This window comes from Sorex araneus, chromosome 2 (assembly GCF_027595985.1).
Source record: "Sorex araneus isolate mSorAra2 chromosome 2, mSorAra2.pri, whole genome shotgun sequence".
In the NCBI taxonomy this organism is placed as follows: domain Eukaryota; kingdom Metazoa; phylum Chordata; class Mammalia; order Eulipotyphla; family Soricidae; genus Sorex; species Sorex araneus.
In genome coordinates, this window is record NC_073303.1 from 289,911,944 (window position 1) to 289,936,470 (window position 24,527).

Consider the following 24,527-nt stretch of genomic DNA (forward strand, 5'->3'; position numbering starts at 1 on the left):
TTAATCATAGGTTGCCAAGACATACACCTCCAACAGAACTGACCAATGCTTCGCTTCCGGCAGAGCCTAATACCTGATCTTTCTGAGGACCAAAGAGGAAATATTAAAACTGAAAGCCCTTTACTACCATCAACAATTGTACACTAGTATCAACAGAGAAAAATAATTTCCTTCCTGACTCCCACTGGGCCAGTCACTCCTGGAACAGAAAGCGTGATTATCTAATCAAACAAAGCAAGAGTCAGAGAGGCAACACTGAAGCTTCCAAGGGGGCTTCTCAAGCACTAAATCTTCCTCCATCTCCGAATCTACCTCCTGCTGCCTATAGAAAAAGCAAATACCAGGGGGGAAAAAAAGCAGGAATAATATACAAGTTCATTTTCAACCATCATCATTAGGCAAGTTTCCAGAACTAGGAATGTTTCAAGACTGAAAATCAGTGCTCACCCACTCTTAATGACAGGAGTACAGAGCTAAGGAGGGAGACCATACACTATGCCTGAGGCACTGTCTGGGGACTGCACATTATGTTGTCACATTTTTCTTTCTTTTGGGTTAACTAGACTTTAAAGAAGAAAACATACATAAATATCTACCATGTACGGAATTTAGAATTTGAAATACAGATTAATACATTTCCAATACATCTTCCCAAAACAAACATAAGAGGTAGGCAAAGCAATGATTATTATTCTTAATTCTCAGAACCCGGACATGAAGTAAAGGTAGATTATTTTTCCTAGTTATGCAGTTAATGACTGGCAGTCATTTTTGATGCTCTACCATGCTTCCTGCCATTGAATGCACTCACAACTATATTAAGTCTAGCAGTCTCAAAAGACTGTCAGACATGTTTCATTCTCCTAAAACTATGCAATTCAACCCCCAAGTAGATGAACCCTCAACAGAGTCCATACCACTGTTTCAATTCTTAAAATTCCCCAAGAGAGAATTGGTCAGGCCAGACAGAAAACTCTCAGGGAAAGAGATACCTTTGAATTCATTCTTTTTATTCATTAAAATGTACTTTCACCTAGAAGCAAGGATTCCATTGAATTCTGAGAATAAGCGCAGGAGCTAGACAATGTGGTCCTTCTTCTGACCACATCTTATATTGTTTTATTTTTTTCAGGGCTTGGGATGGAGGGCCACACCCAGCTGTGCTCAGAACCTGATGGGTGCTCAGCAGATCATATGCAATGCCTCAGGGAAGGATTCAGGGCCAGCTGAGTGCAAGGTAGCACCATCATCCCTGTACTATGTCTACTGTGGTTCCAGTGTTGTATTCTTAAAGATCTTAGTCATTTCCGCCTAGAAAGCATTCTGTCTTCCCATTGAGTCTCGTTCCTATAAAATCTCCTGGTAATACATCCTTTCTAGTGCTCTCAAAATGCTCCAGTTGTCTAATATGCCTTCCAAAGGATGAGGCAAAAATTCAATTCCAACATTCTAAGGGAGCTCTGGAGGCAAGTCTATGGCTGCCCACATGACTTTAGAAACCTCTTCACTTTCTGACAGCCCCAACATATCCCTTTACACAACTCTCTGGAGTGTAGCACCATGTCTTCTCCATGATATATCTGCCATGAGGTTGGCGTGGGAACATTTAGAACATTCAATTCTAGAGGTGACACATGTTCCTATCTGTCAATTAGCTCGTGTCATCCTCTTGGCTTTGTGACCAGATTAAGAACATGTAACAGACTGGAGAAATAATATAGGAGTAAGGTGTTTGCCTTGCACGAAGCAGATCCAGGTTTGATCCCTGCAGATGGTCTTTTAAGTACCACCAGGAGTGATCTCTGGGTGTGGTCCAAAACAGAAGCAAAGAATGTACAGAAAACAAGTCTATGGATATGAACAAAAGATGCTCTTCACGTGAAATGGAAAGAGGATACCTATATGCCAGTTATAGCATAAAGCAAGTGGCAAGGCATCCAGAGGACAAAACCCACAAGGAAAAGGGAGAGTAAGGAGTTCAGAGAAAGAGAGCCACGTTCCTCTCAACCTGGGCCTGAAACTTGCTTTACTCTATAATGACGGGTTTTCAGAGGAGTCCTGAGCCGACTTTGTTCTAGAAACCTTGTTTACCTTAGTGCAATCTAAGACTGCCCAGCATCTTAGAAGACAAATGTTACCTTTGGTTCAAACTTTGCATCCTGAAGACAGAACCTGAGTCTCTTCCAACTTGCTCCTATTATGGCATTTTCCCTTCTGTCATTATACCCTTGATTTTTATTTTTAATCCAATAGCAAGGCTTCCTATTAAACCCCAATTCGATTTGAAACACTGAAAAAACTGGAGCTAGAGCAGGTAACAAAAATGCACATTTGGTGTTTTAGTGTATGCTTGGAACAAAACAATCACAAGCACATTTGAAATTTTAAACTGTTTTACTTTGCTTTTGTTTTGTTTTATAACTACATCCAGTGGTCTCAGTGCTTATTCCTTGCTTTAAACTCAGGGATCACTACTGGTATGACTCAGGAGACCATGTGGGATGCCAAGAATTGAACCCAGGTCATCAAAGTGCAAGGTAAGTACCATACCTGCTGCCCTATTCCTCCAGCCCTATGTTTGAAATATTTATGGACTAAAGCATTGCAGAATCAAAGTAAGGGTGTCCTGTCTTTTATCTTATTCAGAATTAATAGCCTAATAAGAAGTCAATGATTCTTCTGAAAGAAAAAATCATTAAGAAAAGGGGAGAAAACAGAACTTCAAAACTCAGTGGCACTATTAAACACAATTAGAGTGTATAAATTTCAAAAGCAGCTGGTCCAGGTTGGAAAACTAACCTATAAACAGGACAAGGCATATTACTTATTCAATATAATGCTGATGTTTCAAGCTCAAGTTTGTGTTTTAGGCACACATAAACTGGCCCTGCGGATGAATATCACAGATGGAGTTCTACAGGGAAGCCCTTCCCAGAATCCTCCTGCTCTCTTCCTCAGATATCCCCATGGCCCGGGTACTCTACACCACAATTATTTTCACCACCTCCATTTTTTAGAATATGATGTCCTGTTGAGGTTTTTTTCTCCATAAATACAAGAGTAGAAGCCCCAAAACTCATACCAAAAAAGCATACCTTACCTGGTCACCAATGCTATAGCATAGCGTGTAATAGGATTCAAACTCAGATCCCAGCGGAACTCTAGTAGACCCGTTGCAAAAAGGCTCACAGTCTTTGCTAAGCAAATTTAGCCTCTCTTGTCTCAAAGGGTTGTTGTAAAAATAAAAAGATCGCAAAAGAAGCACCGTGCACCAGGGTAAACAAGAGCCACTCAATAATATTACTTCCTTTCCCCTCAAATGCCCATAACACTGTTCAAAGACATTTTCATTTTGGTTCTTTATTTCAAGAACACTTCCCTTCATGTCAAAAGAAAAAGAAGAAAGCAATACAATTCTTGGCATACCAAAATCATCATTACTCCACATTTTCTTCCAATTTCTCTTTATGCTCCTTTCCAAGAGCTGAGTCCTGCCTTTGCTTTGCCACACAATTTATAAGCAGAATTATATTGTGTCCATTGCCAGTGAAATCATTTCAAGAAAAAAGAAAAACATTCTGTTTCTTGTCTTGCTTATAGTCCTTCCCAGTTATTTGTACTGTTATTTAATTGGAGGGCATTGATTTTTAAAACTCATTAGAATATGCACATTCATAATACAAGGGAAATTCTTCTATGTAGAACTTACCAGTTGAGGAAAACCACTTTTCTTGTGATGAGTACAAAGAAGTAGACAATAAAAAGGGAAGCACTAAACTGGGAATCAGGTGTCTCAATCCTCACTTCCGTTCTGTTCTGACACTGAGTGTTCCACACCTATGAAAAATAGGAAAAGGATGTTGCTTATGATTCTTTCAGGTTTTACCAGCTTTAGAACTTTCCAGGTTCATGAACTTACTGACAAGCCATACTTGGAATGATGCCGTTCTTGAAACCCCCAAATCCAGGAGTTTACCAGTCAACTCCTGGGCATTTCTATTTCACTCATGTGCCTCAGAGTGAGAAAGAAGCTGCAGATGCCCTCGTGTTTATGCCTCGACTCTCCAGGGAAAGCAGCTTCATCATAATATGAGATTTGAAAAAGATATAGGTCAGTGAGTTAAAAACATTTTCAGGCAAGTGAACATTTAACAGCAGAATGAGCCACAACTTAAAAGAGACCAGGAATATGAGTTTGGAGGAAAACTTGCGCCTACAGAATCAAGAAGCTGCTCTGAACTTCGGGTTCCTTGCCTAAAAACAGAGAACCCTGAGCTTCTGGGAGATGGACCCTCCTTACACTTTCTGTTAAGTCCTCATTATAGGTTTCATTTCATCAAATATGATTGCTATCTTGCTAAGGATTATGCAATCCATATCCCAACAGACATGCATGCCAAGCTGTGGGCTATTATCAAATGTGTCTTTTTGTTTATGCAAGAGAAATAGTCCAATTAGAAAAATGACTACTCTTATTTTCATTGTTTAAACAATGATACTCTGCTTTCTATGTGTTATTCAGTCTTCAAATACCTGATAATCTCAAAGTTTGGTAAAGGCATTAAAAAACGACGGCCATGGGGCCAGGGAGATAACTTGAGCATATGCTTTGCATGCAAAAGCCCTAGGTTTGGTCGCCAGCAGCACATGATCCCTTGAGCACGTCCAGGAATAACCCTCAGTACAGAGCCGAAAGCAGCCCCTAGGCAGCACTGGGTATAACACACACACACACACACACACATACACACACACACACACACACACACACACACACCATCATCATCATCATCATCATCATCATCCACAGTCCAGCAGATACACTTGCCTTTGTAGACCCAAGTTTGACCCCCATCACTGCCTAATGGTGCCTTAGCTCTGCCAGCAGTAATCCCCAAGTACAGATCAGGAGTAAGCCCTGAGTACGGCCAAAAAGAAAACAAAGAAATAAAAGGAAAAATGATCCATCCCAACTCTTCCAATTGATGGGAAAAGCACCCGGAGGCCAGAATAGGGAGATGGTCGTTCTAGAGCCCCCCGTGGTAGTCCACCGCTTGTACCACTGGCCCCAGTTAAGTTTACCCTGACAAAGGAGAACACAGAATGAAGTCATGGAACTAAGGAACTTGTCCTTGGTCACACAATCAACTGTGGAAGAAAACCAAGACTCTCACACTCAGGTCTCTGAACACCTGTCTCAAAGTTCTCACGGTAGGAAAATGAGGCACCATCAGGAGAAGCCCAGTGAAGTAATGACTTTCCTGAGAGCTTGTGGTTTTTCAAGGGTTTTAGATTTCTCGAAGCCCTTCCACTGAAAAGATAGAGAGGCATAATTTCAACCTGGCTGAGGGATGAATTCTCAGGATTGGATTGTGGCAATGTGGCAAGTAGAAGCTCGCACCCACACCCCTGTCCCCACACACACACCAAAAAAAAAAAAAAAAAAAAAAAAAAACCTCATGCACAAGTCCCAGGAAATCTAAGCTCTCCTGGCAGCGGGAGACGTAAATCAGAAAGGTTTCTATAACAGCAGCAAAGGGCATCTGACTTCCCGAATTACTCAAGTCCACTGAAAGGCAAAGCTCTCCACCCTTAACCCCGGGGGAATCTCTCTCATATTCGCGGCTTCCCTCCATGCAGAAATGAAAGTGGTCTCCCTTTTCCATATTCAACTTCTCTTTTAATATTTTTTTCTTCTTTTCCATAAAGAGAACAAGCAGCTTCGCTTAAGAACCGCTGTGAAATGATTGAAGTTCCCATGCAAACAAACCATTAGCAGAGTTCAAATGCAATTTAAATTACCAGTTGTTAAAGTGCTCTTCAATTTCGTGGTAAGTTTCCAAGGAGAATTACATGCTATATACTATTTAATTGGTTGTTTTCTATTTTTTAACATCCATTTATCCCCCCACCCTTATATTTTAGAAGTGTCTATAAAAGCTTCCCTTTAAAAAATTATACATTGTTGAATAGATTAAATCTAAAGATTGAAAGTATCAGAGAAACAGCTGCAGGATTACGAAGCTCAGCAGAAATTGACGGATTTGACACCACAAAACATGAAGAACTTTAGAATCTCAGGAGTCACCTTGTAGTGTTCTCATTCTTCAAAGGTGAAGATACTGAAAGGGAAAGGAAGTGGTAGCCCAAAATCCTCCTCATAATCATGAACAGATTCTACAAGAGATCCCACGGTTCCCAAATCCCAGTTCTGTCCTACCACCACCAGTTTAGAGTAGGGAATGGGAAATAGTAAATTTCTTTTCCACCTGCAAGGTGTTTTCCTTTTTTTGAGGGGGCAGGGGGTTGTTTTATTTGGGGGTTACTTACACTCAGTGATGCTCAGGGTTAGTCCCAACTCTCCAGTCAGGAATCATTCTTGGTGATAGTCAGGGGACCATATGAGATGCCAGGAATCAAGCCTGGGTCAGCTGTGTGCAAGGCAAACACTCTACCCACTGTACTATCCCTCCAGCCCCTCCATCAGCAAATTTTTATAAATAAAATAGAAAGAACTCTGTAAGGTACGGCTACCTTCAGAGTAGGGAAAGGCAATAACAAATATCTTCCTAAATGGATTAAAAATTAATCAAGGTGAACGAGTAAGAAGAGAAACTCAAAAGAAGTAGATTCATAGCAGCAAATGTAAAGACAATCATTGTTAGAAAGCATCAAGACACAGTTCTACGGCTTTATCTGGCCCAGAGTTAGCGGTTGCCACTCTTACTGAGGATGAAGAATTAACAAAATAATGACAAATTTTGTCCCATCTGTAAGAGGGTTTCTAGAGACCATTATGAGTACATTGTGAATAGGAATTTCAAGTCTTTGGCATTAGACTTGTGTACATTATTTAATCTTCCTGAGTTCATTTCCCTGTCAGCAAATTGGGAGTAAGACCACTTACCCATGAGAATCTATTTAATCGTTTCTGGGGATTCCATATCCAGCACATTCCACACAGATCCACATGTAGTGAGCATTAATTAATGTTCATCTCATAATTTGAAGAGTCTTGAATAAACTTTTCCAGATTTTTTATAATGCATCAATTCCGTGGTTCTAATTTATTCAAACTGCATCCTATAAGTCGATAAGTTCCTGATTTCTGTTAGATATCAGGTATCCCTTGATGACAAATTCACTTATTTTTCTTATCCAAAAGGTGGAGAATGTACATGAAAACATAAAATTAAACTTTTTAAAATACCTATATTAAAATGATATTCAAACCAGTATATTAAACACATAGCAATAATTTAATGTTCAAAATCTCATTTACACATAGTGTCAAGTCTGCAAAAGAATTTCCAGTTGTATAATGAGAAAAGTTTGGGTCATTATGCAAGGCTTGGAAGCTAGTATATGATAAAGTCATGACTTGAACCCAAATCATCAAACCAAACTCTGTCACTGTCACTCTCACTGTCATCCCATTGTTCATCAATTTGCTCAAGTGGGCACCAGTAACGTCTCCATTGTGATGCTTGTTACTGTTTTTGGCATATAAAATACGCCATGGGTAGCTTGCCAGGCTCTACTGTGCGGATGAGATACTCTTGGTAGCTTGCCAGGCTCTCCGAGAGGGGTGGAGGAATCAAACCCAGGTTGGCCGAGTGCAAGGCAAACGCCCTACCTGCTGAGCTATAGCTCCAGCCCAACCAAACTCTACAACACAGTTTTATCACTTTGCAATTACAACTACGATATAGATTAATATTTTTCTGTAAGTAAGAAAAAGATGTAAAAATTCTCTTCTGTATTTTTGTATTTTTTGCAAAGAGCTTTAAAATACAAAAATAAAAAAGCGTCAATGTTCAAACTAAAACATTCCCACATCAGAAACTGGGAGATCCTTCTTGATTTCCACCTTGTTGCTATTTCTTAAGCAAAATAAGAAGCTCAGGACAACACTAAGAAATTTCTAGCTAACTAAGAATCTGGTCAGAGAAAATTTAGCAATTAGGTAATATAAGTTAATTCAATAGCAGATCTTAAAAGGCAGGTTTATAGTGAAAGAAAGCACAGGTATCCCTAACATCACCTCCTGAATGTTATTCTAGGTCACTGTTAAGTGGTGTCAAGTGTCCTGCACACAAGAAATTCACAACATAGATATTTGCAAGGACCTCAGTCTTAATGAGCCATGGTAAATGGACTTGGCAGGAGTACACACAGAGTTAGGAGTACACACAGTTAGACATGACTTAAGCTCACACATGTTCATAGAATCAATAAAGAGGTGCTCAAATACACAGGGCTGAATGACAGTTTTTAAAAAATGATACAGGGGCTGGAGCAATAGCACAGCGGGTAGGGCGTTTGCCTTGCATGCAGCCGACCCGGGTTCGATTCCCAGCATCCCATATGGTCCCCTGAGCACCACCAGGAGTAATTCCTGAGTTCAAAGCCAGGAGGTAACCCCTGTGCATTGCCGGGTGTGACCCAAAAAGAAAAAAATAAATAAATAAAATAAAAAAATTTAAAAATGATACAAAGCACAAAAGTACATGCAATGTCTTTGTGAGGGAGATCTCTACAAATGATAACTTTTGAACTGGGCTTGGACACCCAAGAAGATTTCCATGTAGGAGGAAAATCAGCCCAGGGAACACTGTGTGCTAAGGTCTTGAAGAGGATTAGCTCAAAGTATTCTCGGGCAAAGTGACTAATATGGAGAGGCTCGTGGCAGAGGACAAAAAGGGATGTGGTGGGACATGAGGCTGGAAAGGAATGCTGCGGCCAGAACATGGAGGACCTGGGCGCCAGATTGAAAACATTCAGAGTTTACAACTCACGAACGTTGCATTTTGAGAAACAACACAAGAGAAAGTAAAGTGGTGGTGCAATCCCTTTAAAAACGGAGTCAGCTGCCATGAAAAGCAAAGATGATTGACTATATCTACAGGAGTACTTCCTATGAAGGGATCCGTTCTCTGTGGCCCCAATGACAGAGAAGTGAGAGGAGTAGATTGCTCTCAGAAACGCCCCATGTCCATTCCTTCATTGACTCTTTCGTCTAGGTAAGGAGCGCTCACCCATGGAAGGCTCAGGAAAGAAATCAAGTGTCATGACCAAGCACGATTTCCATATTCTGTCTTCAGTCAAATCCCAGCACTACCCAAGTTGATGCACTACATGAACACAAGCTAGACAAAGGATTTCAGTTCTCTCCTGTCACTCAGGAAGTAGGTCCAGAATCATTCCAACAAGATGGGGCTGGAGCAATAGCACAGCGGGTAGGGCGTTTGCCTTGCACGCGGCCGACCCGGGTTTGATTCCCGGCATCCCATATGGTCCCCTGAGCACCGCAAGGGGTAATTCCTGAGTGCAGAGCCAGGAGTAACCCCTGTGCATCGCCGGGTGTGGTCCAAAAAGAAAAAAAAAAGAATTATATGGACCCATAACCGCATATCACAGAGTGCCTGAGCAGGCCTGATATCACGCGACTAGGACCTTTCACCAGTAATGAACCTGTTCTAATGTTACCGTTAGGTTATATGTAATCCTGTTCCTTAAAGAACCTTTGCAGCAGGTCCCATAGGTCAAAGGCAGAGGTAACATATGATGCTTTTCCTGGTTGTGGAGTGGTTCCTGGCCCAGAGGAGAAATTAGATATAACTAAATTAGAAAACAACAAAAGCAACAGAGGAAGCACAGGTACCATACAAATCCTCCAAACAATTCTGTGGTTTACCTGAGAAATCGCCACACAGCTAGAAATTATCCCAGCTAGCATTCAAATCCAGATTCCATAAACATAAGCACCATAAAGCTATATCCTGTTGCTTTATAGCCCATTGTGGTGTGAGTTAGCAGAGGGGAAAAAAAGAGAGTGAAAGAGACATCACTGTTTGTGAGGAGAAATGTGGACAACAGGAAGTAGAGGACGGGAGCATACCTCATTCTGAAGACGCCATCTACACAGAAATGTATAGGTGGAGCAGGAGTTATGTTCAAGAGGAGAGACTGCATCTGAGGCTAGGAAAGCATGAGCTAAGGCATGGAGGTGAGAAAACTTGTGGCAGATTCAGGGAATGGCAGAGAGTATGACTGACTAAGGAATGAGTGCACTGGAGCATCAAGAAAGTACCCAGTATGGATATGCTTCTCTCTAGTTACAAAACCCTGGGACTCAGGGACAGGAAGGTTAACCAAAGGCCAAAACTATCAGAAAAGTAATGCTTCAAAGCAGAACAATGGCATGTGTCTGCTTTACCTGGGGTTTCTGTGCTCCAGGGTTAGAACCAAACACCAACCTTTCAGATGTAAGCCAGGTATGGGTCCTGAGTTTCTTCCGGGTCACTGAACAGGCCCATGATATTAAGGGTCAGGATTTTTGTGCATAGTTTGTGGATCCTGAACTTCATGAAAAAAGTGCGTACAGCTCTTTAGATACATGTCAGGCCCTTATCAGAGCATAAGCGTCCCCAGAGGGCAAGAAGAGAATGGAGAAGAGGAAGGGAGTGTTAGAATAAAAACACTTGGGCTTGGTTCTTGGGTTTCCCAATAGTTCACTGTGGGATTTCAAGCAAGGGCTTCTTTTTCATGAAGTTACCATTTTCTCATTTGTAAAAGGAAACAATCCTACTTTATATAGCTAGGTTCTTGTGAGAATGAACAATTAATTTGTGAGATTAAGTAAGAGGATATGTGTTTCTACATGCAGACTGACATATCTCGAAGAGGTGTTCCCCTGAAATTTACCATGGTGAGAGGGACAGTATTAAAACATCTGCCCAATCCTCCTGGTGAAGTGTCTAAATCTGGAGTTGTCAACAATTTCCCCCCTTGTTGAAAATTGAGCTGTATTCCCCAGGCAAGTCATTACATCTTTTTGTGCCAAATTGTTTTTATCTTTTAAATGACCCAGTAATCCCACTTTGGGCAATATGCATAAGGGAATAATCCAAAAGGAAAAAAAGAAGGCAATTTGTTCGGAGATGTTATTCATAGTGCTATTTCTAGCTCTTTATATATCCCTCTATTATAGCACTTATCTCACTGTGCTGTAATTATCCACTCCCCTTCCATACGCCTCCAAATTATCTTTGAAGCAAACCCCAGCACCTAGCACAATGCCTGGCATACAGTAAGATCTCAATAAATGTTTGTTGACTGAATGAATGGGTGATATGAGAGACATTTTAACAGGAATTTGAATGAGCAAAAACAAAACACTGTTTTTAAGAGATGATATTAAAGAATTTTTTAAAAAAAATACGGGTAACTGTAGGTTACTATTTGTAGAGGCGTGTATGAAGAAACATCAAGATGAAATTTGTGATGATTTAGTTTGTAATCTTTAAACTTCTCCAGACAGAAGCTGAATGTAGTAGAAGATCAACCATAGGACACTCAGGGATAACACATCACGTGCAAAAATACTTTGGCCTGGCAGTCAGAGCACACATGCTTGGAATCTTAGATTTCTAACTTGAATCTCCTAAATTTTTGTGACCAGCCACTGAAAAAAAATGGTGAATATAGAGCCAGAGAGACAATACAGGGGTTAAATTACTTGTCTTGCATGCAGTTGATCCCAGTAAAATCACCAGCACCACATATGGTCCTCCAGCACCAGGAGAAGTAATCCCCTGAACAAAAAGCCAGGGACAGCCCCTGAGCACTGCTGAGTAATGGCCCAAAAGTCCCCCTTAAAAGCTAACTGGAGCATTTACAGAAAAGTCCAGCCCCTTAAATGGAATTACAGGGAGCTGGAAAGGGTCAGTAAGTATGCATTCAAGTATAAATGAAGAGAGACAGCCAGAAGGTCGCTTGGACCAAGATTTTCAGCTCAAGTGCCTCTGGGTTCCCACTGATCCTCGCAAACCCATCCTGCAGGGTAGCTAAAGGTCCTCACTACACATCTTTGGAAAACAGATGGCCCATCAAGGGAAAACAATATGTTAAATATGACCCATAAAGTCAACATCACTGTGAATGTCGCATATTCTTGGTGGGAAAGAATGCTTTATAAAAATACCCGGGGAGAGCAAAGGAAGCGACATGTTCTGTAGGGCTTATTTTGGGGCGATCCAGCAGCTTCAGCCAGGAAGTCAGAGGCAGGAAACCACGGCCCTTGGTTCTCTGCCTAGCAGCTCACAGAAACCAAAATGGGGGACACACACAGTCTTCAGTCCAGATCTGTTGCTAGTCTGTGTCCCTGCCCCGATGCACGTCTTCAACTCCAGCAGTCGCTCCCAGACTCCTGCCCAAGGCTTGCTATTTCTCTAAAGAAAATTTCACTAAGGTACTCTCCCGAACCACATAAGCACACACACAAATGCACGCACCAGGTCGCAAAGTATCTGCTTCTTCGATCTGCCCCACCTCTACTTCCCAATTAGAGGTCCACCTGGATGAGTTCAAGAGTCTCTTGTGGCCTTGCTTCTATGGTTACCCAATCCTTACAGTCCACATGCTTCCCACTCTCCTTAGCAGCCAGAAGGATGTTTGCAAAATGCAACTCAGAGGTTTCTCACACACCTAAACTTCAGGGCCAAGCCCCTGGGTAGCTTACTGCCACTAGCTCACGCCTGACTACTCTCTCCTCAGTTTGCCACCTTCTAGCATCTGCTCTCTGTTGCTCAAACACAAACTCAATTCCTGTCTGGAGTCTTTGCACGGACTATTTCTACTTGTAAAGCTCACCCCCTGTCTTTCATAGCACTACCTGTAGCGTCCAGAGCTTGATTAAACTTCACCTTCCAAAGCCCTTCCTCCATCCACTCAACAGTTGCAGATCCCCAAGTGAATCCCTGAAGAGTTGCCTATCATTCTCTCCTATTTACTGTTTATGCATTATCTGCCTCCTCCTACACATTCCTGCCAGAATATAAGCTCCCAGGCAATCATTGTTTCAAGCATCGTTTTCTTCACTCCAAACCCACTGATGCATAGAACAGTCTAAGGCAGACTGGGAATTCAATGAGAGCTTAATAACACTAGATGAATGCATATCACACAGGAGAGGCACCTTACAGAGTAGAAGAGCAAGGAGCCCAGTTGGTGGCCAATTTTCATGACTCTATAAAAGTGGCCACCAAGCCGTACCTTTCCCAGGCAGATAGGAATAACAGTGTGCTGTCATATCACATTTGTGACATGCTAGGCCATATGAAGGACATTAGAATATGTAGAGTGTTGAGTGTGAAGCTCGCTATCATCAATGAGCCCATTTTCCTGATGGGATTTCAAGGCTTGGATGGAGCATGCCTGAGCTTCCAAGTGAAAGCCCTTCAGTCCCAGTCCACTGATCTACAGACCAGTTAGTCATTAGACATCATCATCATCACCATCATCATCTTCTTCTTCATCATCACTGACATCGTGTCATTGCTATGGTCTGACTAGTTCCAGGAAGAATCAGAAGGTGTTTCTGACATAGATGCAAATATCATGTGGGAGCATCTCCCAAGCAGGAGCTCAGGGTCCACAGGGACAGTCACCAACTGAGCCAACAGTTTGATGGGAGGGAAACAGGAAAAATGCAGGACACAAGTGTTCTGCAGTGCTAGGGAATACCTGGACCACCCCACAGGTGCCGAGGAGTATCCAGGACTCATCAATCAGTGCTGGGGACACTTGCTGTGGCAGGAATTACACTGTGATCAGCCACCCCTCTCTGGTTCCAGTTCACTATTTTATAAATGTGAAAAAAAATGGAAGAATGGCAATGAAAATAAAAGATGAAGGAAAGGGACAAGGAATATTAAATATAAGGGCCGCAGGGCTTATATCATTTCCTAGAAGAAGGTTCAAATTTGGTCCCAGCAGCCCCCTGCCCAACTCCATCCCTGGAGTCAATACTAAACAGAGAAAAAAAGACAGGTGTAGAGTCCTTCCTTGGGAATCTTTGGTTGCTGACATGCCACAGCAATGTTTGAAGAGGTATCAAGCTCCATCTGAGATGCAGGCTGGCTTGCTACACTCCTGCCATCTCAAGAAGGGTGTCTTGCTATACACTCTTGCCATCTCAAGACATCTCAAGACATCTCAAGATATCTCAACACCTGTCGGGGCTGGAGAGATAGCACAGCGGGTAAGGCATTTGTCTTGCACGCGGCCGACCCGGGTTCGAATCCCAGCATCCCATATGGTCCCCTGAGCACTGTCAGGGGTAATTCCTGAGTGCAGAGCCAGGAGTGACGTCAGTGCATCAGTGGGTGTGACCCAAAAAGAAAAAAAAAAAAGAAAAGACCAACACCTGTCTGCATACACCTGGTCCTGTGATTCTGAAGTCACAATGTCAGAGTTCAAATCCCAACTCCACTATTGACTTTGTGACATTTAGGCAACTAAACCCACAGACCTTAAGTTCTTGTTCTACAGCATGGAGGAAAAAAATAGCATAAAATGGCATAAACAAGATACAGAGAACATACAATGACGTAGTATCCAGTCAAGAAAGAAAGAAAGAAAACACAGACAGCTGCTACAACATAAATGAACCTTTATGCCAAGTGAAACAAGCTGGTGACCAAAAGGCAAATACACAAGTCACAAAGTAGAGAGGGAAATGGTGGCTAGCAGGGGCAGGGAGAAGGTAGGAGTGGGCTAAAATCGGTGCAGTTTCAGCTGTCCGAGCAGAAAAGCATTCTGGACATGAGCTAAAGAATGGGACTCTGCCTGACAATACTGAGCTCAGCTTTTAGAAATGATTATCATTGAATGAAAGAGCTAGCACAGGGGTCAGGGGGCGATGGTCCCCGAGCACCACCAGGTATAGGTCTGGAGATCTCTTCAGCACAATCAAGGGGCCAAGAAACACCTCATGTCCAGGCACTCACACTGAAGCATCCAAGCCAGTGTCCTTGTATTTCAAGAGTGTCTTCTGGTCTCCTAATTATGGTTTGGTGATAGTCTCCCCAAACCACATGGATCCCCAGCATCCTATGCACCATGCCCCAGCTTTGCCCTGAGTCCCCCAAGACCCCTGGAAGCCAGCAGTACTGCACTGTCACGTCTCATAATTGAATCAACAGACCCACAGAGTCATGGCAAATATTTCTGGGAATGGCGTCTGGATCCCCTGATATTTTAGAGCGCCCCCCCAAAAAACTCATTTAAATTTTTTAGAAGATAGTGAAGGTTTTGTTATAAATATTTTGCCAAAATTAGAAACTAAAACTCAGCACCTATTCACTGGGAGCGACAGTGAACACTCAGTGACTTTCTGGTCAAGAGTTCAACCCATGGCTTGGTAGCCAGGAAGCAGTCAGCTCAGGTCAGCTCCCGTTATTAATAGCCATGACAATGGCAGAGTTATTGCCTGCCCACCCCTAAGTGCCCTGCCTGTGCCCTGCTCATCAGCAGCCACACTTCAACAAAGGCAGCCTCCTCCCTCCTCCCCAAGAAGCAAGGAATACACGGGGAAGGGACAGAAGCATCCACATCTCTGAGCACCTGGGTAAGTCCCTGCCTCCCTCTGGCTTCAGGAGAGTTACTAATCTGTGGCCCAGCCCTTAAGCTGCCTTTGACAAGGGTCAGAAGAGAAGCATGAGAGCCTTTTTTTTTCTGATCTATTACAATCGGCTGCCTAATGTCTTTAACTTCACTGTGCTTCCTCCAAACATATCCCCAGCTCCATCTTCACAGTAAAGAAAGGAGCACAAAGTTAGTGGGAAACTGACGTGATCTCGGGGAGTTACTCTAGGATAAGGAACGACCTAATATACTGCACCACGGTGATGTCAAACAGCTCTGGCAACTGATGTTATCCAATTAACTATGGCTAAAGAAATGTGTGTGCCTGTGCCCGTGTGTGTGTGTGTGTGTGTGTGTGTGTGTGTGCATGCACACGCATGTGTGTTTCAAAATATTCGTGCATCGTATCCATAGGATGGCACTGATATTAAATTTCCAGTAACACATTTCTTCCCATTTGGGCAGAAGCATTCATCACTTTTAGCTAAGAAAGATACAGACACCAAAGCAAATCAGAAGGGAGCAATTCACATTCAAAAGACAGATATGACCAAAAGATGAAACCAAAAAAGGAAAAAAAAAACCTGAAAAATGTAAAACAATAACTTCAGGCATCTGAGTCCGCAGAAGAGGAGAGCAAAACATCTCAACTGCAGTTTGGCTCTAGCTCCTCACCAATTAGTAAGTATGGGCTACACTAGAGTCTCTGAATCCGAGTTTCCTCCGCTCTTCAACAGGCATCTTCTCTGCCTTGGCCTGAGAAAGTGTGGGAAATCTGGCAGGAGGAGGAATGAACTGTGAGTGAAAAGATATAGGTTCAAATCCCGCTTACTGAACTATAAATCCGCACAGTGCATCAACCGCACTCCTGGCACCTCCACTGCTGTTAACACGCTGTAAAATGAGACAGGTGGAGAGGACAGTCTGTGAGACTCCTTCCAGTTCTGATCTTCAATCTACACAAGGTCCATAAAATCTACACAACACCCAGCAAATTTGGGTATTGAGATCAGATGCTGAATGCCAGGCAAATGCAATGTGTTGCAGGCTCTGCGCTCCAATCATAACTCTTACTCAAGCCAAAACCATCCCTCTGCAAGTGGTTACAAACACTTGTTGGTTGCATTAGCCCCAGCAATCCCAGACTCAACTCAAAACAGGCCTCAGCGCGGGAAAAGATCTATTTCTTTTCACACACATGCCGATAGAAGTTTTCTTAGCGAAGCTGACAAGTAAATCCCTCAGGGAGATGCATCCCTAGGGAAAGTGGCTGTCACCATCTTAAATGTAAGCAGAGGACAGAGCCCCCAGCAATCGGACCCAACACCAACACCCCTGCAAATGAGTTTGCCCTCAGGACTTCAGCCCGGGAGCTGCAGGCAGAAATGCCATTCGCTCCAGCAATAATGATGTACTCACCCACGTCAGGCCCCCAGACAGCCAACCTTCCACTGGCCCGCAACCCTCTCACACACCCGTCCCACTGCAAGAACGAGGTCCGAGGCCCCGTGGGGAACAGCAGAGATATTCTCCGCCCCTTCCAGAACAAGGGGCAAAGGAATGGAGGGAGAGGGTTGAGGGCGGGGGTTGGGGGACTTGGTTTCTGGAAACAAGAATTCAAATCCTGCTTCTGCTAAACCCTGAGTCACCTCCTTCTCTTCCAATAGATCAGTGTGGTGGGTAAACATTTCCAAATATGGAGAAGCAGGCTGGAGGATGTCAGTGAAAGCGCCCGTCTCTGCTCTGGCACTCGAAGAACATGCGCCACTTGAAAGAGAATTCCTTACTCGGAGTAAATGATTAATCTCCAAAGAAGTGGAGTCTCGAGAGTTCCATAGCCTGTCCTGTCAGAAGAGAAAGATTCCCTGCCAAATCCAAGAAATGACCAGTTTGCGAGTCTTTCCTGTTCATCTTAGGAGCAGGGCCACCTGAACTGCAACTACATGTATGAAGTCGATCTCTCCTGACAAGGGAGGGCAAGTGAGGGGTGGGGTGTGATCTGGGAGGCACCTGCCGAGAAGACAGTGTGCTATTCTTCAGATGGCAGATGAGTCTCAAAACAACCCTGATGCTCTGACTCCACTCACTGAGCTTCCAGGCTAAGCCCTCCTGAGAAGTGAGTTGTATGAGAGCTTGTTAAAGAACAGACAGCCAGCAAGATAAGCACAAATATATTTTTCCACAGTCTCGATTGTGAATTCCATAAATACCTGATCCATTTCTTCCAGAACAATCGACAAGGTGGAAGTGGAATGCCCTATTCGATTTGCACAATTTTTGGGGGGGGGGCTTTGCAGTGCTGGGAATCAAATTCTGGGCCTCATATTTAGAAAGCAGGTTGCAGGAACACTAGCCTACTCCCCTGCTCCTTCCTCTGTATGATTCGGTTCAACTGAAGAGTCTAAAACTTGTGAAATAATTAACTTGGACTAGTGAGGTCAGTTTGGAATGAATCTGGTCCAAAATGACTGCAAAAGGACTGAAAGGACTGATGCTGGGGGGAGGATGAAGGTCTGAGACAATGTGTATGCTCAAAAAAGAGAATCCATGTCTTGGCTTTCCAGAGGTTCCATTTGGTGGTAGGATCTTATTCTACCATTGGTGCTGAAGGCTTGCTGCAGGTCAAGAGGAGTCATTTTTCAGAATTGTTGACCATTTCCTGGCTTAGGGCCAGCCACATGTGGCTTCCTGTCCTCATCCTCAAGGAAGTTTCTAGCAATAAATAGCATTGGTCAGGGAGTGTGGGGACAAGGGCCCAGCTTTTATCAGTCCATAAGACGTTGGACAAATTAGTTCTTCTCTTACAACTTTTATTCCTTTATCCGCAGACTGGGTGAGATTCCAAGATTATCAAGCATGATCTTGAACATCATTCTTAACCACTGGTCCACAAACCAGTGCAGGTCCACATATAGAAAGGTTGAAAACCAATAGTCTTACAGAGATGCCACTTCTTGGCATCTGAACCCAAAGCACATTAATGTTAATTCAATCAGATATATGCATAACCTCTGATCACTGCAGATCACCACCAAGGAAATAACCTAAATATCCAGCAACCCAAATGTCCAAATAGAGATGACTGGATCAAGAAGTTATGGTTTGCTTGCACAATGGAATACCACACCGCTGTAAGGATAGACAAAATCAAGTAATTTGCTGTTATGTGGATGGATCTAGAGGATGTTACTGATGAGTCAAGTCAGTGAGAAAGAAAAGAAGAGTTATATAATGAATTTTAGCATAGGTGGATATAAAGATACAAAGTACAAGAACAACAAATGGCCAAATACACCAGCAACAGAGAGCTAGTCCACAGAACTGAGTTGAGGGTGGGTAGGAAATTGTCCCCCCTAACCAAAACCCTAAGGTTGAAGTTGTCCTCCAGGAAAGACATCTTAGTAGCATTAGAGAATGCTGAGGGCAAGCAAGCAAAGGATACGATAAAACAGCTTAAGGTCTTTGAGATGTAGAGAGCAACAACACAAGAAAAACAGAACAAAAAATTGCCATGACTTTACTGTATACATTCAGGCTTCCCGCTGATTGACTGTGTGAAATATCCCATCCCTTGTTCTTAATGTATCCATTGAATTTTGATGTGCAACTAAAAGATAGCTTAATGTACCCATTAATTCTGATTGCTAACTAATGTCTCTGTCAACTTAAACAATAGCTCATGGTGGAGGGCAACTTTATATTGAACAGAGGGCCAGCCGGTTAGCACACTTAGGGCTGCCCGGATGACCCTAAGAGTTTAGACAGTCCTTGTGTGTTTATCTCCTTGTAGTTTGTCTCATTCTCTGTGACTTCAGATAGATGGAGGTTGCCAGTCTTATTGGCTTTATTGTAGCAAATTATTCTTTACTCCTCCATGCACAAGTACCTCTCTTTCTCTTGATCAGCAAGAACCACTGGCTCCGGGATCCCAAAAGGAAAAAAAATGAACTATAAAGGTTATTTTATCAGGAAAGAGCTATAACAACAAGGTTAACAAATTTGCCTTTTGTATGGCTGGCCCCAATTCCATCCCCAACACGGTATATGCTTCTTAAGTGTCACCAGTAGTGACCCCTGAGCACAGAGCCAGAAGTAGCCTCTGAGCATTTCCAGCTGTGGTCCAAACCTTCCCACAAAGAATGCTGTTGATTCTCCTACCCCAGGCAGTATCCCTAGTGTCATCCCCACAGAGGCAGAAATCATTTCCTCCTGCAGAGGCAAACCCCACCCTTCCAACAGAAAGTTTTTCCTTTCAGGGAAATAAAATCCAGCTCCCTTAACTCCTCATGTTGCCTCTTAGAATCACACAGACAACTGAAGCCAGTCTCACTGCTTTGGAATTTTTGGTAGATGACTGTGCATCTAAAAACGTAGCTTTCCAGGATCTTACCCCTCAGTCACTTTAGCTATCTCTGGACCACATCACACTGCTGACTCCGAAAGCATTTGGTGCCAATTTGAAATGTATTCTTGTAGGTTTTTTCCAATAAGTGTTACTGCAAAGCAACTAGTTCTGCATGTGTACCCATGTGGCCTTGTGGACTTGGAGGATACAGATGATTAAATCTTAGTCATTGATAAATAAGAGAAGACAGACCTTCGAAACCAGCTCTGCATCACTTCTGCTCCTGACCCAGACCACACCCCCATGCACTGAAATCACTATGCACAAAGCTCAGAGATGGAGAGTCCATTCTCAGCATCCCACTTCTACTCCCGGGTGCTGCCCCAGGCAAACCTGTCTCCAGGACGCACACGGCTAATTCTAAGAAACAAGTAGAGAGAGAGTTCTATAGGGAGACATGGTTGTGGCAGAACGAGTGCCCTTGTCACCAAACAGCCAGCAATGTCAACTGGCTGATGGATCACAAGACTGGGAGCACGGAATGGGGCACCATCTTTCAGCCCACTGTGTTTCCGAAAAAGGAGAGAAAACATTCTCTACTTAAACACTCCTAGGTGCCCCATTTGGATTCAAGATACACAAGATTATGATGCCAAATACACCTCTTTACTGCTTAGCAAATGTTTTCCAATCAGATCCACGGAACCACTACAGAAAACGCCTCTGCCATATCATACCCAATTTAGTAATCAGAAGACTGAAGATCAGCGAGATTTTATTCCCAAGGTCATACCAGAACACCAATAGCAAAGAGTGAGGGAGAAAAGGAAGATGAGGTTTAGGAGCTAGACTACTTGAGATTCCAGATCCAAGTCAGCCTCGTACAAACCGTTTGACCTCTGGCCAATCATTTAAGTTTCTAAATCTCCATTTCTACACCTGAAAATTAAAATAGTCCCTCGGTCCCCCTCTCAGAGCAGTTACCAGGATCGAATGAGATCATGCAAATCAAAACCCTCTGGAAAATGAGAAGGCGTTATAAAAGTGTAAGGGATTATTGTGTGATTACTTGTAAATGACTGTGCATTCCATTACAAATACAAAAGCAGTGAGGTCATTTTCTAGACAAAGAAACACTGGGGCTCTGGGAATAAAAGGAAGATGAGTTGAAGTTCCATGGGCTGTGTCTATATGCTACTCGCGCTTGCAGCTAAAGCTCAGCGGCAATTGTCAGGCTTCCAATCCCCAACTCCCAGGTTTACAGGACTCCTCAAGACAAATCCTTCCCTTTTTTAGCTATAAGCAAAATGCCAGACCAAAAAAAGAGGTAATAGGGAGGGAGGTTTGGAAGACCCCCTGAGATGCTCCCTTCCGGAAACATGGCCTGATTTGTTTTCCTTGGAGAAGTTGTTAGAAACACAGGCTCCAGTCTCTCTTTCAAAAAGCCCACAGGGAAATAAATGTACAGTAAGGAGCTATTTACCAGAGACGAAGCACTAAGAAAGCTCCCGAGCATGAATTAATCAAGGGCACAGGATATTTCAAGTTGCAGATACCCAAAAGATAGAAATCTCCCATCCATTAAACCTCCCAGCCAAGCTCACAAAGGCTCAACCTGGACAATTCAGACAGTTCAGCCAGACAGCAAAGGAGGTTCAGTTACATACCTGAGGTGCTGCTGTCGGGCCCTTGCCTGTGCCCAGGCAGCTCTGAGGATGCAGGAACTGATCTGGATTCCTTCAGGCTTCTCCCAACACACTACTTGTCAGTTCCTCTTCAATTTCTGCAAATATCCAAGTTACAGAGATCACTTACCGAAGGGCCAAATCTTCCTCAAATCCATTCCCAAGGCTGCTGCCTGCACAGTTTAATGATGATTCTTTTCTGGTTTTCATTTTTATCAGCTGTGTCTCCGTGCTTAACATTGGATAAATGTCAAATTGTGGGAAACCATCTCCTGAGCGATGGGGTTCCCATGGTTGGTCAAAGTTCCCCAGCCAAAACAGTTTAGGTTTTTTCACAATATGGGCAAGTAAAAATGCACTCCAGACAGAAGAGAAGAGATAACAGGGTCATCAAAAATGCATCTGGAGGGCTGGAGTGATAGCACAGTGGGTAGGGCATTTGCCTTGCACGCGGCCGACCCAGGTTTGATTCCCAGCATCCCATATGGTCCCCTGAACACCACCAGGAGTAATTCATGAGTGTAGAGCCAGGAGTAACCCTTGTGCATCGCCAGGTGTGACCCAAAAAGAAAAAACATGCATCCAGGAAAGAACAGTAGAAAACAGTTTAGGGTCTTTTAGATGTAGAGGGCAACATAGGCAAGAATAGAATAAAAAACTCGACACAACTTTTGACATTAAGGGTGTCTACTGTTGGGCTAATCCAGCCTTCGCTCATCATGTGCCTATGGAGATTTGATGCACTTACTAGCTGTCCTTAATGTCTCTGACACTCAGACAATGGCTCAAACATCGGGTTAGAAACCAGGTTGTGAAAGGATCTTGCACTGAATTTCAAAAGCCAATTTCAAGAGCCATGATTTTAGTAGCTCCCATCGAAGGGAAATAATGGACTTTGGGGCAGGATGGGATGGAAAAGAAAGTGGGATGGGAAAAAGAAAAGCTGAGGGAATAAAGGACGCTCTAGGTAAAAGGGAAGTTTGTGTTCCCCAGGAAATGTGGAAGGGTCTGGAGACCATGAGTAGGAAGCGTGGACCAATGGATGGGAATAAACAGGGAACTCAAAAAGGTAAGCTGAAGCCAAATAATTTTTACACAACAAGGTGTCCAGTCCAACTGGAGCGATAGCGTAGCAAGTAGGGTGTTTGCCTTGCATGCAGCCAAACTGGGTTCGATTTCTCCATCCCTCTCAGAGAGCCCAGCAAGCAACTGAGAGTATCCCACTCGCACGACAGAGCCTGGCAAGCTACCCGTGGCGTATTCGATATGCCAAAAACAGTAACAAGTCTCACGATGGAGACGTTACTGGTGCCAGCTTGACCAAATCAATGAACAATGGCATGACAGTGCTACAAGTGCTACAATAAGGTGACTGGATTCTATTTCCAAAAGTTTAAGTTTTGAGAAGCTAAACACTACACCACAGAGCATTTTTTGAAAAAACAGGCTTTAGGGTGGACTTTTTTTTCCATGCTTTTTGTTTTTGTTTTGTCTTGGTTTTGAGTTTTGTTTTTGTCTCTTGGTTGTTAGGGTACTTGGGGGGGGTTGTTTTGTTTTTTATTTTGGAGGGGGGATGTTGGTTATTGCCATTGGCTCTTTGGTTGTTATTTTGGCTCCTCACTGCCAAATAATTTAACGATTGTTGACATTGCACGAGTCATTGCAGTAATGACTGGCGTGCATTGCCCCATCCACCAGCCAGTGAGCAGGGCATTCTCACTGCGGTCTTCCAGAGAAGGAATGAAGCCCTTAAAGGAAACATAAAATGGGCAAGTCTCAGAGATGGTAAGAAGAGGGAGCCAAGATTAAGTAACTCACAATACAAACTAAACCTTTAACAAGTCTAGACTGTATTCTCATTTCTAACTCTCTTCTTTCCCATTGCCCAGATGAGATGAAATCATCCTCCTAAACAACCATATGTAGCGAACATAATTGTCTCCGATCCGAGTTGACAAATTTCCTCTCCCTGCGGTCTCCCCACGAGGGTCCAGGAGTCAGCAACACTCGCTTGTGTTGTCAGCACTGTGCACGCAGCGGACACACAATAACTACCAGGATTCGGTCAGAGAACGTCTTTGAAGGCTAGGCCAGGGCAGGAACGCGATACCAGCTAAAATTTCCATTTTCTCATGCAGAGAGATGGAATGAGTTTAGTGAGGTCTCCAAGGATCAAAAGGTAGAGACAGCCATGTAGAAAGGCATGGGTCAAGGTTCACGTGGGCGGGGCAGCTACTGACCCTGAACCTGCTGGCCTGTGAGCTGAAGGCCTCAGAGAGAGGCAGTGAGAAAGCACATTTCTCTGAAAAAAAAAAAAAAAAAAAGAAAAGAAAAGAACTCCTGGACCCCTTACCACCGTGACAACTGCTAAGCCACTTTGTCAGTTTAAGTAAAGAGGACTGATCGGGCAGCAATGAGGTTTACAAGCGTTCCCCCCCGCCCCCCTCACCCCTTTGGTTAGCACCAGAATCTTCCCTTTCATGTAAATGTTTTGCTAGCAAAGTAGGTAACAGTAGAGCTGCTCAAATGAGCTCCAGAGCTGTCCTGCCCTCCTAATCATCTCACCCCTTGTCTCCTAGAAAGAGACTCAGCACTCTAACCCCAACCCCCCAAAGCCACTCCTGGGGTCCCCTGGAACAAGGAGGCATAGTCTGCAAGCCAGCTGCGCTCTGAGCTCTTTCTGATACCTTAAGTGCTCTGAGTCAGTGACCTCCCAGGCCTGGGGGTGGCTCTTTTGCTTGTTGGTTCAGTTTGGTTTGGTTTGATTTGGGGCCATACCCAGCTGTGCTCAGGGGTTATTTCCGGCTCTATGCTCAGAGACCACTCCTGGCAGGACTTGGGGGACCACATGAGGTGCCGGGGATCAAACCCAGGTCTGCGTATAAAGCAAGTGCCCTACTTGCTGTAGTATCTTTCAAGCCCTTGGAATATCACTTCCGAATACATGAGTCCTCATTTATCCCAGGAAGAAGGGAGATATGTAGCCTGCTAGGGCAAAAAGCTCTCCAAATTAGAGAGATTGATAATATGTTTCAAAACCGTGTGTCATGAACTAGTTTCTTAATCAA

The 24,527-nt window shown here is 43.5% G+C and overlaps 1 protein-coding gene across 3 annotated transcripts in view; it reads right to left on the reverse strand.

The window, feature by feature from the left end:
* The window catches only part of LPP (LIM domain containing preferred translocation partner in lipoma), a 729,416-nt gene that overhangs the window by 652,205 nt on the left and 52,684 nt on the right, over nucleotides 1-24,527 (reverse strand). For 2 of the 3 annotated variants that reach the window (XM_055129532.1, XM_055129533.1), the window contains exon 2: nucleotides 3,710-3,837. The gene's annotated coding sequence lies outside the window, so the exon portion shown is untranslated. Of the gene's footprint in view, nucleotides 1-3,709; nucleotides 3,838-21,441; nucleotides 21,558-24,527 lie in introns of all 3 variants that reach the window. The other variant, XM_055129531.1, reaches the window with a different exon arrangement.